The 15,616-nt window shown below is 39.2% G+C and overlaps 1 long non-coding RNA gene across 1 annotated transcript in view; it reads left to right on the top strand.

Annotated features, from left to right (window-relative positions):
* The first annotated feature begins 9,191 nt into the window (after window positions 1-9,191).
* Window positions 9,192-15,616, top strand: part of LOC116148672 (uncharacterized) — a 61,858-nt gene continuing 55,433 nt past the window's right edge. Inside the window, exon 1 of the long non-coding RNA XR_004132197.2 lies at window positions 9,192-9,420. This is a non-coding gene — a long non-coding RNA (uncharacterized LOC116148672). The remainder of the gene's footprint in view (window positions 9,421-15,616) is intronic.

Here is a 15,616-nt window from a genome sequence, read left to right as displayed (position 1 = left end):
TGATTTATTCTTAGTACTGAATAATATTCCATTGTCTGGATGAACCATAGTTTATTTGTCCATTCATTTACTGAATCACCTGGCTTTTAAAACCTCATCTATTGTGGTTCATATTAAAAACAGAGACAGCCTGGTCCTTCTCTTCTGGACCTCATACCTGCCTCCTGCCTCCTGCTACCCACTCAGCACCTGTCAGGGGGCACCCCTTTGGCATCCCTTGTCTATGCATCTTTTCAGCAGCCTGGGAACCAGCTGTTCCTCCAGGATGCCCTCTAGGGTGGTCTGAGGAGAGCTCACACAAGCACATCTGCCATAAAATCAGCACATTTCATTTTCCCTCCATGCCAGTTGTGCTCTCAAATTTGCCCTCCAGCCCCCAATACAGTCATTTCTAATATGTGTCACCAGTTACCACACAGGTGTTCTTTATTTTTATTCCATCCGTCCATCCAACCATCCAGCCACCCAAAAGTATTTATCAAGCACCTATCTACAATATTTTGGTCCTAGATGGTAAGTCTTTAGAGGACATTAAATGTGTCCTCTGTAAGGACACAAATGTAAGTTTGCATGGAGTTTTACACCCATCACAACACTCCACTCCATTAATAAATACTTTTTGATGGGATGTGTGTGTTTGCATGTGAGTGAGGCGATAAAAACAAACATAGTGACTAAAAATAAGCCTGTGAGACTATTTGAATTAATTATTATCATCAAATTATAATATAATTATATTCATTTATTATATATATAATTATAATTATAAGATTATTATTATAAAAAGCCTTAAATAGGACTTTCTGTGTTTTAGTGCTTTTACATGAATGGTAAACCTACTTGTTGCCTGAAAAGGCTTTACAGGCTGAAATAAAAATAGATTAAAGAAAGTTTCAAATAAATTCCTGGAGGGCAGATCTATAACAAGTTATTAAAGTGGAGTTAGGAATAACCAGGGTGCATTCCTAACCAATGAGAATTATGTCACGAAGGATAAGTGCATAATCCGGCCCAACCATCTTAGTGGCTCCACTGGAGGCTGGTGCGCAAGCAGGACAGAGCTCAGGGCTGACCCCACAGCCATTGCTAAGCAGTCACTATGGACTGGGGGTCGTCCAGGGCCCCCTGAGCTTCCACTGCACTGGGAGCTTGCCCGATGGCTTCCCCTGACCCTCCACCTCTGTCAGGTGAGCAGCTGTGTGTTGTCTCATGTCTCCCCCAACAAAAGAAGCGCTTTGCTTTGTGTCATCCAGTGAGTCACTGGCTCGGTTGGGAACAGACCTAGGATTCCTGCTCCTTTCTTTGCTGGGGCTATTTGCTGGAGATCACAATCCTTCTACATTAGTGGCCAGTTACATTTATGGCTCTTAACAACACTTAATGGGGCTTTTAGGATAGGAAAATGATGGGAAGCAAAGGCTAGAGATGAAAAATCAAAACCTGAAATGACATACAAGATCTTGATTATTGATGGTTTAAAAATGGCAATCTAACTCATCATGCCATTTCATTGGGAAATGGTTCCTGGTTCTGAGGAGGAACCTATCTTACCTATCTTGAGGATGCATGGGAGAGAGGGAAAAGGGAAAGAGGGAATAGCCAGGGGTCCTCAGAAATTGTGTTCTCCTATTCTGCCCTATGATTTTATCTCTACATTTATTTCAAGTTACCATTTGTCTTCCCTTCCATTGTACATATGACACATTACAGTTTACCATGCACATCTGCCATGCTCACTGTTCCACCAGAGCCCCAATAACAGAGGTGTGACCCATCAAAAGAGCAGTAAGCTGGGGGGCAAGTGACTAGGACTGTCTACCTAACAGGCCATGTGACCCCAGGCAGGTCACCTCTCCTGGACCTGAGACCTTTAGTTGTAAAACAGGGGCTGGCCTTGTTTGCCTGAAGATCCCATATTGTTTTAAGCTTCCATGTCTGTATGTACAGAGAAGCCACTGCCCACAGCTGAGGCTGACTGTGGTTTTCTCCATCTCCTCCCAAGGCTGTGATGGGAGCACACACAAAGTATTAAATCACAGGCTCCAAAAAACCTGGAGAACAGGAAGAGGAATGGGCAGTGACTCCATCAGTATGATCGAGGGGACAGGAGCAGGGGACACAAAGAAGAGAGCTTGGTGGTAGCTGGAGATTGGGTGTGAGGGGAGAGGGGTCAGTTCTAAATGTCTCTGAGTGGTGAGCTGAGGGAGGAAGGTACTCCTGGTAGACCTGGCATGTGTAGCCTGAGGATGATGTTGAGACACTCAACCAAGGAACAATAATGATTGTCAAAAGACAACAGGTCAGCAGCTTATCCACTTCCAGTACTCAGGCACCATCATTTTCTCCAAACTTTAAGAAGCTGTTGTCTCATTTGTTTTTAGCATGACTATTGCTGTTCCAAGGAGATTTTCTGCTGCTTTATAGAGGGGATTACAATGGAGGAGAAACAAGGCATTTCTTCTGCACTTGGGTAGAACTGGCCGCTGGTTGCCAGGTGAAGATGCATTAAGAAGGATGCCCTCTCTAGTTTCCAGAGAGAAAACAGTCAAGGCTAGTGCAGTGAGTGAGGTGCCTGGGGTGCAAACCTCAAGCAGGCGTTCATTCTTAGGGTCCTGCCAGGAGAGGATGGGCACCAAAGGATGCTCACCTCCTCACTCGCCTTACCCTCCTCCAGGTCCTGAGGCCTGGCCCTCCTGCTCTGGGCATCTTCAGGCAGAGGTTACTTATGGGTTACTTGTTCAGAAGCACTGGAATTGCATTAAAGGGGGAAAACTGTTCTAGGAGACTCAATATATCCAGAACAAGACATACATTTCACAGTCCGCCTTGTCACCAAAAACACTGACTTGGAGTCCAAGTGACCTAGGAGGGACTTCTAGTTTGCCATTCTGTAGCTGTGTAACCTAGGGAAACATACTTAATCTGGCTGTGCCTCAATTTCCTTCCTCATCAGTAAAATGGGGACAGTAACTCCTACCTCAGAGAAGAGATAGGATTCAAGAGAGGGGAGAGAGGATAATGAATGTACCAGCTACATAACAAACCTCAGTAAACTGTTAGCTCCCTGTGAGGCTGTGACTGTGCTGAATGGTTCCTGCCCCTAGAAGCTTCCACTGGCAAGATTAGCGTAAAAGGAGAGTTTGGAGACCAGTTCACAAATTTCACACCCAGAGAGTTAAGTAACTTGTTTCAGGTCACACAACTACTGACAGAATTGGGATACAGCAAAAAAGTGATAAAAGGGCCAAGCTGGTGCAAGCTGATAGATTACATAAATAAACATTCAAACTACAGCCTTTCTCTACCAGGAGACGTGTTAAGTAAGCATATGGGGAGAGGCTGTAAGCAAAGCGGTAGGGAGTCAAGAGCCATGGAAAACTTCCTGACTTTTGGGTCAGGATCAGATACTGGTTAATCAAGGAGGGCTTCCAGGAGGAGGTTCCGGGGCTTCCGGGAGTCTCCAATGAGGCTAAGTTGCTCTCCTTTTTTCATCCCTTTCTCAACAATCAACTCTTCTCAGACTAAGGGATACAAGATGGGGTCGGACTCTGTGGGAGAGTGTATCGTGTCAGCTCCCGAGATCGTTCACGATCCGAAGCATGGTCCCTTTAAGGCATCGAAACTCAGTGAACGTTCTACCGCTGGCCTCGCGGCCTTCCCGAGGCGCGCTGACGTCACCTTTCGGGGAAGCGGCTGACGTCAGCGCGTCCTCGCAGGGTGGGGGCCGGGCCGTGACTCACCCGCGCCGTGCCACTGGCCCGGCTCCACCGAGTGCACGTGAGCGCGTCCGCGCTCGTTGCTAATTTTAGCTCCGGCGGCCCGGGTGGGGTCCGGCGAGGTAAAGTCCCGTAGAGGGGACAAGGGGGCTGCGGGCGAGGTTCTTCCGGTCCCTTGCTGCCCAGTCGTCGGTCCTCCTGGAGGACTGGGTCCCGGCCTGAGGTGCTGGGGCGCAAGCGCTTCCCCAGGCCAGGGACTCCGCGTGCCAGCCCATCCCCGCGCTGGTCCTGCCTCAGCGTGGGCGCTCAATAAACGAATCGAGGTTCCTTGCTGGATGGCCACTGGGGACTTCCCAGAGAGGGCCAGGGTTCTGGAAAGTTCCCTGGTGGACGAGGAGCGGTGTAGGCTGAAGTCAGAACTGGAGCGGGGCTCGGCGAGGGCTCCTGCGGGGCGGCGTGGCCCGAGCCCATTGGGACGTCAGCCATCGGTGACCTCTGGGGGGCAGTCATTCAGCATCTCTGGGTGTGATCCAGGGCTTGGCCGGCGTCACCAACAGCGGGGTGGGAGGCTCCTGGGACCCCTACTGATGTGCCGCATCTGTATCAGTAGGGGGAGGGGCAGTGCCCTCGGTGGTGTGAAGGGAGGTGGCCGTCCTAGGATCAGGCTAAGCACAGAGGTTTGAAGGTCACCAGTTGAGCTAACAACGCTGATGCCCCAAACTACAGGCGCTCCATCCCGAGTCCCGGGAGAATGAAGGTGACCTTCCCGAAATGAGATAAAAGCTTCGTTTTAAAGAAAGCAGTGCCAGACACCTTGTGAAATCGACACTCTCCCGTTCTTTGAAGGGGAAAAGTTCTGGAAAGAAGCACTGTCAGCGTAAAGTGAACTGCAGTTTTGACTTTGCAGACTGGTCTGCCGTGTCACAGTGACCTGCATTTTGTTCTTGGTGTGACATCCTCAGGATTCTCTGGGTTTGTCTCCCTAGGCAGCCTATAAAAAAAAATGTTCAGGGAACCTTTGACCTTGTTAGGTGAAGGGTGTTAGACGTTACTAAAGAGTATTAAATACAGTGAAAAACTGGGGATGTCAAATGGTAGTATGGGAACGTTTGCTAATTGTTGGATTATTCATAATTTGTATTAAAAGTGTTTGAAAGCTATAACCTTAAAAAAACTTTTCATATGCCCTTTTCTTAGAAATGATGGGAAGTTAGGTGTGGAGTAAAGGTAGCTTTGGGGATTATAACATGAATGAATGACAGAAATCTAAATCCAAATGTGTAATTTTCATTTGTTTTCCAAAAATACCACATTGGCCTTGGTAAATTGGAAATTTTTTCAAATATAAATATGGAAACTGCAAGTGTTTAGGGCTCTATTCCCCATTCAGTATCCATTTTAACACAGTTAAAAAGGACTGACAGTTTACAGTCTAACAATTGAATACATCCAGAGGTTTGAGTACTGTTTTACAGTGTTCATGTAGCAACAGAAGTCTCTTTGTCCTAATTTTGGACAGTTGCTAGGGCATATTCCTCAATGTAATGCCTATTTTGGGAGAGACTTAAATTGAGCAGGTGTGAACGATGATGAATCATGTTCGCAAACTGAGCTAATTTCCCTTTGTATGGGATATCATTGTGTGTGTATATAATGTATAAGATCTTGAACATAAAGTCCTCAGGTTCAGAAATTAAGGTTTTTAGTCCGGAAAGTGAGTTTTTGCTTTAATAATACTTAACCTTGGAATGGGCCACCTGCATCCTGAAGACAGCCTGTTAGTGTTTCTATGAAGTCTTCCCTGCCCCCAAGTTGGACCTGCTCTCTTTGAGTCACATCTGTTACTCAGTTATTGTTCACTGTGTTGTGATTGTTCGCTTAGGTGTCTGTGTCTCCCACTAGACTAACCTCTTGGGGATGTGGGTGAGTGTCTGTCTTTGTATCTCTGGCATCTAGAGTAGTGCTAGCATGTAGTAAGATCTACATTTTTTGGAGTGTTTTGTTTCATTGAATAAATGTGGGTTTTCCAGATTGCACATTTGGGGAAAGGAGAGTTTGTTTTTGTTTTGTTTTGTTTTTTTAATAGTTGAGAGGATTGGGCTGGGACCTATATTGCTTCACAGTTCACTTTTCCAGGCCCACCGTAACTTCTCCCTCACTCCTACCACCACCATGAAGAAGGAGCCAAGGAAAATAAAACCAGTAACCAAACTCTAAATAAATTATTTTGAGATCGAAATAGTGTGCTATCCTTTTAAACATAAAGATGGTAGAGCTCTGTGTGTCTCTCCAGGCCAGAACTAATCCACACACTGGCATTAGGTTCTTTACACAGAGGACTTAGCTAGTCTTTACTTTAAAAAAAAAAAAAAAAAGGAATTTTAGAACCTCCAATGCTTCTGTGGATGGTTAAGACTGGTTGCTAAATGGAATGTTCATATCAGAAATAGAATTGATTTCTGCACAATGATACTTCATGCTTGCCCTGAGACAAGACTGACGGATATAAAATGAAGATTTTGTACTTATTCTCTTCCTTAGAATTGTCAAAGAGAGGAGGATTTTTACAATAAAGCTTTACTAGCCAAAACTCTTAGCAAACTGGGATTGATGCCACACTTAATTTTATGAAAGACTGACAGCAAAAATAAGTTGCTATCAGAGATTTAGTTTCGAAAATACATACATAGTATATTACACTGATTAGTAATATTTTCTGTAATAACTCAGGACCACTGCAGCATCCTAAATCAGGTTTAATTAAGAGTGATGTATATTTGGAAGATTTTTAACAAGGTTTAAATTAGGGTTTTAGAAAGTGGTTCACCTGAATTTTCCCATGCAGAGAATTACATGACTGTGATGAAACAGAGAAACTAGCTTTCATGAAAATGGGAGAGAAGACTAGAAGGAAAGAACAAGGGACTGCTGTTGGCTAGGTGAAGCTTTGACAATTCCTACTCACTTTCCTACCGCCCTCCGGACCAAGAATACATCTTTAGGCCCTGTTTTACCTGGATTTTTTTTTTCTCTCGAAAGAAAGCCTTCTATAATAATAATAAAAATAATTATCAACAACAACTTTACATTGACTTGGTGGCCTTGGTATGTCTGAGAAAATAAAAACAGAGGGTATTAAAGTAGGAATCATAAAAATCTGAGAAGTTTGATGTATAATTTGGTATTATTTTTACAAGCCAAATTCCAGTGGCAGGGAAGTGACTTTGTTTTCTAAAACAATTATGAGGCTGGGTCCTTTGTGAATGCTTTCTTGGGTATATTTGCTTCTATTGATACCTTAATAAAGAGGAGACATCACTTAATTACCCTTTCCTATGTCCTTAATGGTGCTGTTTCTTTTTTAACACAGTTCTGTTGAAAACAATTGTCTTTTTCTTTGCCTTTTTTAGAAGCTGAGCTGCAATTGTGTTTTAGAACACAACTGAATCTATCAGTTAATGAAGCTAGCTGGTAATTCTTTGTCCTTAACTATTAAATGTACAGTTTTTGGCATATTATATAAACAGGATTTATGGTAATATTCTGGAAGTTTAAATTCATTGAGATTTTTGAAAAACCTCAGATTGTTATTTTCTGAGATATTAAAAAATACATAGCATTGCCTTTACAACACAATGGTTATAATAAAGGTTTTGTAATCCAAATCTATATTTTTAAAAACTACATTTTTATATTCTATTTTAAAATTGATGTATTTATTGAATTATATAATACTAAATTGGATTATTAGCATTATAAATAAGTACAAAAATTACTAGACTGCTTCACTTACGAAAATAAAATTTGTTTTGCACCTAAATTGTAAATTTTATTTTATTTTTAGCCAGGTAGTTAAGAGTTCAGGCTTTTTCTTTTTTTAAGTCAGGTGTATTGAGGTAATTTATGTGCAGTAAATTCATCCTTTTAGGTACAAAATTCTATGAATTTTGACAAACTCAGTTATATAATCATTACCATAATAAAGACAGAACATTTCCACCAACCAAGAAAGCAAACTTGTACCTCTTTATAGTCAATCTCTTTCCTGAAAATAAAATTTTAAATTACATTAATGAAATAAGACTTTTAAAACCTGACTGGTACACTGGTTTTTGGGTCGTTGTTGTAAGCTGGATGATACCTTTAGTGAGAAGGAAAATGTAATTGAAACCTAAGATTTTGAATATATTGCTCTAAGATGATTGAGTAGAAGTGTTACAAACAAAACATAAAGCAAAGGATTGATTTTACTGTGTTCTATTCCATCTCCCTGATGTATGTTTACTTCTCTTTACCCTATATCCATCTCCCCAGATATCTTGATATGCCTAAATCCTAAGTCCTTTTCTCTTGCTAGCTTGTTTTGTCATCTTTTCAGTGAATATTAGAAGTGGAATATTGTTTCTGCCCTCCTGAAATAAGCAACTAGCAGCAAGGACCATGTCATCTTCATTTATTATCACCATCTCTTTCATACCAAAGAAGTCTAAGTGTTTGTTAAATGAAATTTTTTTTTTTTTCATTTGAATGGTTTCAAGTTGAGCCGAGAGTGATCTGAGAATGACTTGGATTTTCTCAAGTAAATGTTGAGAGTATTGGTAATACTAGATTAAAACTTAAAACTCAGTTAAAAACCTTGGTTTTAGAGTTGGATATAAATTTGAATACTGCCTTTACCTTTATCATTTAGCTATGAAACTTCAGGCAAATTTATTTCTCTTAACATCAACTTTTCTTTCTATAAAAAAAAAACCACAGTAAAAAAAGGAAACAAAACAAAATGCATGTCCCACTCTATGACGAGGAATTTGAGACTAAGGTGCTTGCCACAGTGTTTTCCTCATAGCCCAATTCTTTAAACTTGAAATCTTCAGAAGTTACTTTTGATCAGATATTACAGCTATCCATGTAGAAAAACTGTCTTTTAGAATGCAGATGCAGCTGGCTGGACCTGGTCTATGGGTTCAAGGGAATAATTGCTCTCCTAACTTATCTTTCGATTAATTACAGGTTTTCTTTTTTCTTTTTTTTTTTTTTCTCAGAGAGAGGAAAGAAAGGAGAGTGACAATGGAGAAGAGAAGGGAAACAAGGATGGGGAAATTGAGAAAGGGAGAGATGTTTATTGAATGCATGATGAATGAAGGGATCAACAGCAAAATATCAAAAAAGTTAGCAATATTGTCCTATCTACTCCATCTTGTCATGACATCTATAATAAAAAAGAGGAAAGAGTAAGAAAGTTGCAGAAATAACACAGAAAAAAATAGGTATCTAAATGTTTTGGAAAAATTAAGCCAGAACTCCAAAGTTTCTTTTTAAACAGTGTTAATTTGTATGTATTACATAGGATTAAGATTCAGAAAACAGTGGTTCAGAGTTATTTCCCTGTTCTGATAATTTCACCAGTACAATAGTATTAGAGCAGCCAAATTATGAACATAATGAAACAAAAACAAAACCATGCCACTTTTTCTTGCCCAGTGAGCACAGAAAAGAGAATTTTATGGGCCCAGCCAAACTATCAAGTATGAGGGTAGAATAAGACAATTTAAAACAATCACAATCTCAGAAAAATTACTTCTCATTTTCCTTTGTCTCAGGAAGCTACCAAAAGGGGTACTCTATCAAAATGAGGGAGTAAACCAAGAGGAAGGCGTGAGATGCTGGAACCAGGAACTCCAACTGGTGTTATGAAGGAATAGAGGTAATTTTCAGAACTTTTCATAGATTGAAATAAGTTGAAGGAGTGCAGGTGAAAGGAAAAAATAGTCAAGAAAACAGAAGCTAGAAATAAGAAAAAGAGGAATACATACTCTGAGCCTATACAATGTCAAGAATGGGCTGGCAAATCTGGTCCTTAAGTTTCCTACCATCCACAGCAAAAGGGAAAATGTGCTCAGCTACAAGTTGCATAACGTCCCTAAGATAAAAACAAAGCAGTTGTTTCCCAAATGACTTATTGTGGACCTTATGAAATGGATCCTTTGCTCTTAATCTTGCAATAGAATGTTGTGTTTCATGTGACAGATTACTATTAATTGGTTCCCCCTTAAACTTTCTGGGAGGCTAGAAGGAGGTTGGCAGGTTAGTCTCTCTATCTTCCTGAACAATTTAGGTCTTGCCCCATGCTGCCTCTTTGAAGCAAAACATGGTCTTATAAATGCATCTGGCCATTTTAGGAGGCAGTTTAGCAACTGTCTGGTTACTGGAGCATGTTCATATGGAGTCTCATGCCCCACCCCAAATGGCTCATCAGAGTGTGCCTTCCTACCTTAATTTCTTTTTTTTTAATTTCATTTTTATTTATTTTTTATTTTATTTACTTTTAAATTTTTATTGGGAGGTAATTAGGTTTTTTAAATTTATTTTTTAATGGAGGTACGAGGCATTGAATCCAGGACCTTGTGTATGATAAGCATGCACTGATCTATACCCTCTCCCCTATCTTTATTTCTGAGAGACATTTTGGTGAATATACTTTTCTCTAATGCATTGCATTTCCAATAATGTCTTAGTACCTTTTAGACTAGACCTTCTGGCCCTCCCATTAATCTAACTCTGAATACAATCTAGATAGAAAACTTTCTGATGGCCTTGTTTCTGCAACAGGTAATATCCAGGATATCATGTCCCTCAAGCAGTCTTCCATAGGCATTTATTTCCTGCAACCAGGTTTATATCCATAATTAAGATCGCATTTAGTTAGCAGCTATCAAGTTTGGACTAAGAATTTTCAGTTATCTATCACTTATCATCCCCTAACCACTGATGAGAATTTACTGTACCACCTGAATGTTTCTTAATTTTGAAAAAGTCAACCCATTTTATTTGACATATTTTCCATTGATTAATGGAAAATCAAGTATAATTTTTATAATTCATTGTACATTTGCCATTATTTAACATGTAGTTCAATAGTTACTGACTAAACATTGGGAAGAAATTCCTTTTTTTGGGTTTTTTTTTGGGGGGGCAGGTAATTAGGTTTATTTATTTATTTTTTAATGGAGGTACTGGGGATTAAACACAGGACCTTGTGCATGCTAAGCATGAGCTCTACCCCTGAGCTGTACCATCCCCCTCCCAAGAAATATATTTTTAAAATAGGTTTTGAACTAACCTTTAGAAAGATAACATTTTGTGTTATTATCGCTTTTGTGTTTAGAAGAATGTTTATTTACACATAAATAGCTAAATCTCTGAATCCCAAAATTCAAAACCTTAAAAGTAAACTTCAGTTTGTATAGTATTATTAACTGTTCTCTTCCAGGAAGCTTATTAATAAGATTATATTTCAAAGCAATAAACTGCCTGCCTGCCACTTACAGATCAGTTATTACTATGCTAGCATTTTTTTTTTCGTCTTTAGTAGAGTCTAGAAATGCTTGACTAGAAAATGCCGTGGACTCCCACTAGAGTCCATGGTAATATTTTCATTCTGACCTGAAGTAAATTACTTTATATTAAATGAAGATTCAATGAAATAATATTTCTTCACAGTTAAATCTACGTTTAGCTTTGCTGTAAAAATATATCTAACCAGTTCTTTTATTTTGCATGGCTACTGGTAATTTTTGACTCTTTTTAAAAGTAGGAAAATGTTTTTCTGACCTTGATATGATTTATAAACAATGGTCTCTGAAATACTGATTCATGTATTCCTGTAAGTATGACTGTCATAAATTTAGAAATAATTTTTATAAGTGAGAAAATATCAGACTTTTTTCTTTGTAAATTTTTTTCCAAACTTAGCAAACTATTTTGACTTTAGAAAAATCTATACATTAACAATTTTCAGGAGTGACAACAACAAAATGGTGAAGTAGTAAGCCCTGAACCCTTCTTTCCCAATAAACACACCAATTCAGCAACAATTCATGAAAAAATTCACTTTGTGAGACATCCAGAAACTAATGAAAGGCTCTTACACACTGGGTGAATGCAAAACCAGACTAACCTAAGCCAACAGGGAGATTCAGGATACCCTCTCATCACAGACCCTGCCCCCAGCACAGTACCATACAGTCAGGAAGAGACCCCCGGCTCCCAGCTTCTCCCAGGGAAGGGAAGGCATTGGTTTGTTTATCTAGCACCCTAGCTAATGCAAGGGAGTAGAATGATATATTCAAAGTACTAAAGGAAAAATATATCAACCAAGAATAATCTGCTCAGCAAAACTGTCTTTCAAAAATGAAGGAGAGGTAAAGATTTCCCCAAACAAAAGCTGAGGGAGTTCATGACCTCTAGCCCTACCTTACAGGAAATGCTAAAGGAAATTCTTCAAGTTGAAATGAAAGGATGCTGAATAGCAATATAGTAGCATAAGAAAGTATGAAACTTTGGTAAAGAGAAAAACATTAAAAATATAGAATATTGTATTATGGTAATGATGATGGATAAATCACTTTTAATTCTAGTCTATGACAAATGAAACTAATAAACGTATACAGAACATTCCACCCAAAGCAGCAAAATAGACACTCTTCTCAGGTGTACACTGATCTTTCTCCAGGACAAATCACGTTAGGTCACAGAACAAGTCTTAGCAATTTGAAAAGATTGAAATTATATCAGGTATCTTTTCTGGCCACAATGGAATGAAACTAAAAATCAGCAGTGGAAGGAAAACTAGAAAATTCACAAATACAGGTTTTCCCCACTATCTGAAAATACAGTGTTCCTACGAAACCTTTCGTAAGCTGAAATGGTGTAAAGCAAAGACACAATTACCTTAGAACACATCTTGCTAAAGGATGCACATAAAACATCAAGATAAAGCACAGATGCTCACAGACACAGTTCTGTGGCGGTCTGATACTGAGATGCTGAGTGTAGTTTCCAGGGAAGGAGCTTGGTGGTGTCTTATTCACTGTTTAGGGTGCACACAAACTCTCTAATGGCTCACTGCAAAACAAACACTGAATGCTATTTTCACTTGTCACCTTTTTTTGTAAAAACAAAAACGCTCTGTGGATTTCTTTTGGTTAGCAAAAACAAGTGCTAATTTAAGTCTTTTGTAAAAGCAAAGTAGTGTAAAACAAACTTTCAAAAAGTGAGAGATTTCTGTATGTGGAAATTAAACAACACACTCTTGGACAATAATTTGGCCAAAGAAGAAATCAAAAAGGAAATTAGAAATACCTCAAGATAAACAAAAATGAAAATAATGTACCAAAACTTATGGTATGCAGAAAAGGTAGTATTAAGAGGGAAGTTCACAGAGACAAATACTTACATTAAAAAAGAAGAATGATCTCTAACAACCTAATTTTCACTTCAAGGAGTTAGGGAGAAGAAAAAAAAAAAAAACAAACTGACTAAGCCCAAAGTTAGCATAGAGAAGGAGATAAGATTTTAGTAGAAATAAACAAAATGGAACATAGAAAAAAAAGAGAGAGCAATAAATGAAACTAAGGATTAGTTTTTTGAAAAGATAAAATTGATGAATCTTTAGATTAAGGGGAAAACAGGAGACTCAAATAGATAAAACCAGAAATGAAAAAAGGGACATTATAACTGATGCTACAGAAAAAAAAAAAGTAGTATGAGACTACTATGAACAATAATATGCCAACAAACTGGATAACCTAGAAGACATGGATAAATTATTGGAACCATACAACATACCAAGACTACATCATAATGGAACAGAAAATCTGAACATACTTATCACTGGAATAGAGATTGAATCAGTAGTCAAAAACCTCCCCCAAAAGAAAAGCCCAGGACAAGATGGCTTCATTGGTGAATTCTACCAAACATTTAGAGAAGAATTAATACCAGTCCTTCTCAAACTCTTCTGAAAATCGAAGACTAGGAAACACTTTCAAACTCATTTTATGAGGCCAAATTACCCTGATACCAAAGCCAGATGAACATACCACAAGAAAAGAAAACTAAATGCCAATATCCCTAAAGAATATAGGTGCAAAAATCCTCAATAAAATACTAGCAAACCAAATTCAGCAGCACAGAATTAGATCTATGCACATACAGTGAACTGATCTTAGAGAAGTATGTCAAGAATATACAGTGAGGAAAGGATAGTCTCCACAGCAAATGGTGCTAGGAAAACTCAATATCCTCATGCACAAGGATGAAATTGGACCCTTCTCTTACACCACACATAAAAATCAACTCAAAATGAATTAAATACTTAAACTAAGACCCCACACTGTAAAACACCTAGAAGAAAAGAGGGGAAAATCTTCATGACATTGGTCTTGACAGTGATTTCATGGTTGTGACACTAAAAGCACACACAGCAAAAACAAAAATAAACAAGTGGGACTACATCAAACTAAAAAGCTTCTGCACAGCAAAGGAAACAACCAACAGAGTGAAAAGGCAACCTACAGAATGGGAGAAAATATTTGCAAACCATGTATCTCCTAAGAGATTAATCTCCAAAATGTATGTGATGGTTAATTGTGTCAATGTGCCTGGGTTAAGAGATGCCTAGATAGCTGGTAAAACATGATTTCTGGGTGTGTCTGTGAGGGTGTTTCTGAGAGAACTTATTATTAGAATCAGTAGAGTGAGTAAAGAAAATCCATCCTCACCAGTGTGGTCAGACATCCTCCAGTCCATGGAGGGCCTGAAAAGAACAAAAATATGAAGGAAGGGCAAGTTCTCTCTCATTCTTCAATAAGGCACCCACCTTTCCCTACCCACCCTCTCTTCCACCTCTAGTTTAGGATCAAAAAGATTTGAGGGACAGTCGTAACTTTCCCACACGTTTCTTAAAGGAAGCGTCTTTACATAGTTTATATATCCATTGAACATTTCCCCCAAGTAAAGATATGTGATTCCTTTATATTGGATTTACAGTTTCATACAATTAATTAGTAGAGGGAAAAGATAAACATAAAACCATTCTTAAAAGAGGGCATTGGCTTAGGATGGAGCAAATATCAGATCACTAGCAATAAGCATTCTGGTGGGGGGTGGCAGGAGCACGGCCCTAGCACGGACTTGGGAGACCTGGATTCCGGTACTGGTGCCCCTCTGACTAGTTGTGAGACCTTTACTGGTCCCTGGGTCCCTGTTTGTGTCCTCATCTGGAAAATGAGGGGGCTCAGTGACCTTTAAGATTTCTTCTGTGGTTCTGTGCTTCAGATGACTTTTAAATAGTAGTGTATTTGAATTGCCAAAACTTAAACCTTTTTTGCTTTGCTTTATTGTGCCTTCACTTCATCATTGTGATGTAAACATGAGTTTTCAGAATTTCCATTTTTCAGATGGGAGTCTGAGCTGGGTGACTTTGGGTCATATGATAGATTGCCTAACCTCATTTTAGGCGGTTTCCTTAGATCATCATATGTTTAGGAGGAAAACAAGCTAGTTTCTTCAAGACAAGAGAGCTTATTCTACACCACTATTATATTGGCCTCATCAGTTATTCCCTAACTTTTTCAGCCAGATTAAACTGAGTAATCTCATTTCCCGTATTTCCCCTCCTACACCCAGGCTCTCTTATTTGCAGCGCTTTTTTTTAAGAACAACTGCAAAGTAAAAATCCCTGTCCATGCTTCATGGTATGAATTCCTGTCATAATTCCTTTCTTCTTCTACAAGGAATTCCGAAGTTTTGTTCCCTTTCCAGTATTAGTGCACTCTTCTGGATTCTTGTTATTTACCCACCTCTTCTCTACCCTGGGTACTGTATCTTTACTCCTTCCCTCAGCATTTTAAAAGCTTTGAGCGACAGACCACAACGCAAAACATAAGGACACCAGACATTGCCCAACTGCCTGCACATGTTAGTCCTAGTTTTTCAAAGAGAAGAATGAATGCATGTGCAAACAGATTCAGATAGTGGAAGAAGTAAGTCCTCTCACTCCAGACTCTCTAGTCCTTCTTTCTAGAAGTAAAGCTTTTGAGTCTTTTGCCATAATTTCT

This window comes from Camelus dromedarius, chromosome 21, assembly GCF_036321535.1.
Source record: "Camelus dromedarius isolate mCamDro1 chromosome 21, mCamDro1.pat, whole genome shotgun sequence".
Taxonomy (NCBI): domain Eukaryota; kingdom Metazoa; phylum Chordata; class Mammalia; order Artiodactyla; family Camelidae; genus Camelus; species Camelus dromedarius.
The sequence above is the reverse complement of the archived record's forward strand: the minus strand, read 5'-3'. Positions and strand labels throughout refer to the sequence as shown.